We start from the raw sequence: 3,425 nt of genomic DNA, 5'->3' as shown, positions 1-3,425 counted from the left end.
TGTAGAAAGATGTTCCACCATCAGTAGAAAGATGTTCCACCATCAGAATGTTTCCTGTTGGTCTCAGAGTCTTTAACAGCTTCACGGTTGCTTCAAGGACTCTGAGTTTGTCGTTTTTTACACAATCTGACCAGAGGAAGCTTTTTAATGTCTGACACCTTTTAATGAGACACATGGAACAAAATGTTCTGATTTAGTTTTCTGGTGGAACTGAATGTGAAACATGATCAAACCATCAGAACCACTACCTCCTGGTGGCCCTTTAATAAAACTATTGTATATAAATATTCACCTGGAGCAGAACCACATCAACGCTCCATTTCTTTGAAGGAATATGAGCCGGATCATGTAAAGCTCTCAGCTCTCTGAACTCTGTGTCAGGATCCAATTACCATAAGCAGCTTTGATGTGAGGAAACCCGACTCACCGAGGAACCACAGAACCAGCAAAGGCCACAGATTCCTGTTCTGCATGAATAAAACATTAAAGAGTTGCATCTGACCTTTAAATGGACCTAGACAGACCGACGGACACAGAGCTTCTGGACGCCTCCACCAAAGAACCGGGAAGAACCAGACAGAACCGGACAGAACCAGACAGAACCATTATAAACTAATGAACTGATGCCTTCCTTCCTTCCTGTTTGGTCGCTGGAGCGCTGCTGCTTTCTGCTCCTATCATGGTTTTATGTTCTTCACATCTGGTCCAGATGATGTTCTGCTCCTCAGCGGTAAAGCTAGCCGCTCTGCAGCCAGACTGGTCTCGGGTTAGGGAACCAGCCCGGTTGGAGGTTTTGTCCGTATCTAAGGCCCAATAGTTGTTTGTTGTTGTCGTTTTGTAGAACCTTGCGTCACTGTGGACCCAGTTTGAGTCAAAACAGACAAAAATGGGAACTTTGTACCATTTCAAGGTTCATTAATGAAACTCTGTCCTGCTGGATCCATCCAGTGGTTCTGATGGACCTGTTCTGTGTGAGTCACCACATGTTTATTTATAGTTTTATAGTTTACAGGTTTTATTTCTGGAGGTTCTAAACCTGGAATTGGACTCTCATGTTGTTTGAGGACGACACGATGACATCACCACACGATGACATCACAACACTACACAACACAACGACACGATGACACAACGACACGATGACATCACAACACTACACAACACAACGACACGATGACACAACGACACGATGACATCACAACACTACACAACACAACGACACGATGACACAACGACACGATGACATCACAACACTACACAACACAACGACACGATGACACAACGACACGATGACATAACAACACGATGACATCACAACACGACTCGTCTGCTGTGTGTCTGTTCAGCTCTTCTATAAATAAACCTGACAGATGAACATGTTCTGGTTCTGGTTCTGGTTCTGAGCTGAAGCTGTGCACGGTTTGGCTTTGGAGGCTGTGTAGTCGCTTTAATGTGTCTGTTTTCAGCTTCAGGTTCTGAAACCTGAAGACTCACTTCAGTCAAATCTGAACAGAATCAACACCAGAACCTCCTCAGAACATCCTCCTAAATGTCATGTGTCTATCTGCTGCACTGGTGAAGTTCTGAGGCTCACAAATGATGGAAAAAGTCCATTAAAGTGATCAATCTGGACCCTCCTCTGTGGACTTCAAGGACCTGGACCTCTGGAACATTCACAGTCTGGAGGTAGAACTCTGGTCAGTAGATGAAGGTGCTGCAGATACAGAACCAGACGTTCTGAGGAGGTTCTGGAGGAGCTTTGGTCAGATTTGGTTGCTCTTCCTCAGAATAGACCTTCAGTGTGACAGTGGTCGTGATGTTTGATTCTCAGAGTTCTGCTGATTCACTCAATGTGAACAAATCAGAGTTTTCTGATCGTAGCCTTTGAAAGCTGCTCATCAGGATGTTACAGAAGAACTCCAGCAGCAGCAGCAGCAGCAGCAGATGTTGTGATGAAGCCTGCTATGAACCAGGAGCAGATCCTTCAGCTGCCGTCTGTGAGGAAACAAAAGCTCCTCAGACGGCAGCTGGACTCGGACTGGCTGCTTCATCAAGCCGATGAACTGGCTCACAAAGACGCTCAGTTCTGGTGTCAAAGAGCTCATTGTTCAGGAACACGTGGGTCCAGGTTCTGATCAGAGGTTCTGTGTCTGGACGGTTTGTTCTTCAGCAAACTGTACCGTCCAAATACGACAATAAAAAGTCTGAAATCTGTTATTATGAAGTCTGAAGTTGTTTGAGACTAAGAAATATTTAAAGAGTGAAAATAACCAGAAAGGATTTAAAACCTGCACGAACGTCTGACGTACACGATTTATCAGATGATTATTAATAGAAGTCATGTCTAGAAGTCATTCATAAATGTCTGAAGATACGTTTACGTCTAAAAATATGAATCCAATTAGAAATATATGAATAAATGTCTGGAAAATATTTGATATATGTCAAAGAAAAATGAATCCAAGTGACTTAAAAACGACAATAAAACGTCTGGAAATGTTCATCAGTGTTTTGACAAATATGATTAAAATGTAGGAAAATATAAAGAAAGGTCTGAAAGTCTGAACGTCTGTCTACAGATTAGTCCAGAAACATCGGAGACCAAACAGACGATGGGCTGATGCAGAACCGTGTGAAGGAAGTTTGTCATCGGCGCCGTTTGTTTCTGTTGTTTGTTGTTGAGCTGCTTCAGTTTCTGACTCGACCAGCTGAGGTCAAAACACAGCAATTAATATCATACAGCGTGTGTGTGTGTGTGTGTGTGTGTGTGTGTGTGTGTTACAGTGTGTGTGTGTGTGTGTGTGTGTTTGCTGCAGCTCCACCTGCTGAGCTGTGTGACTCCAGAGGAACAGATGTTCCTGCTCGGCCTCCTGGGAACACAAAGTGTGAAGTCAGCAGGAGAGACTGAGCAGTAAACACACACTCTGTAACACACACACACCTTCCACAGCGTCCTGAACTCTTCTGTTCGGTTCACTTCATTGTGTGTGTGTGTGTGTGTGTGTGTGTGTGGAGCCTCGTCCAGCTGTATTTCTGTCCTCAGCTGAGTTGTGTTGATGTATTTATGGCTGAGCCTCCTGTGTGTCCTCAGGTTGTGTGTCTGAACCACAACACAACAAGACAACAGGACAGAAAGCAGCAGAAAGGAGACAAACTGTCCCGAGTCTGATGAAGACGAGCCGTTAATCAGGATTCAGACTTTAGGCTCTTTGATGTTATTTAACTTGCTTCTTGGACAAGAACTTACAACAAAGACTCCTTCATGTCACAGTAGAAACAGTTTCTAGGAATAATTTCACATTAAAAATGTGTGATGTGAAACCAGTGACTGCGGTCTGAGGAGACCAGAATGGAGCTTTTTGGACATCAGACTGGATGCTATGCTTAGTGGACACCAGACACTGAACATCATCACAAACACACCA

This window comes from Stegastes partitus, unplaced genomic scaffold, assembly GCF_000690725.1.
Source record: "Stegastes partitus isolate 25-593 unplaced genomic scaffold, Stegastes_partitus-1.0.2 Scaffold958, whole genome shotgun sequence".
NCBI classification, from domain to species: domain Eukaryota; kingdom Metazoa; phylum Chordata; class Actinopteri; family Pomacentridae; genus Stegastes; species Stegastes partitus.
This window is presented reverse-complemented; position numbering follows the sequence as displayed.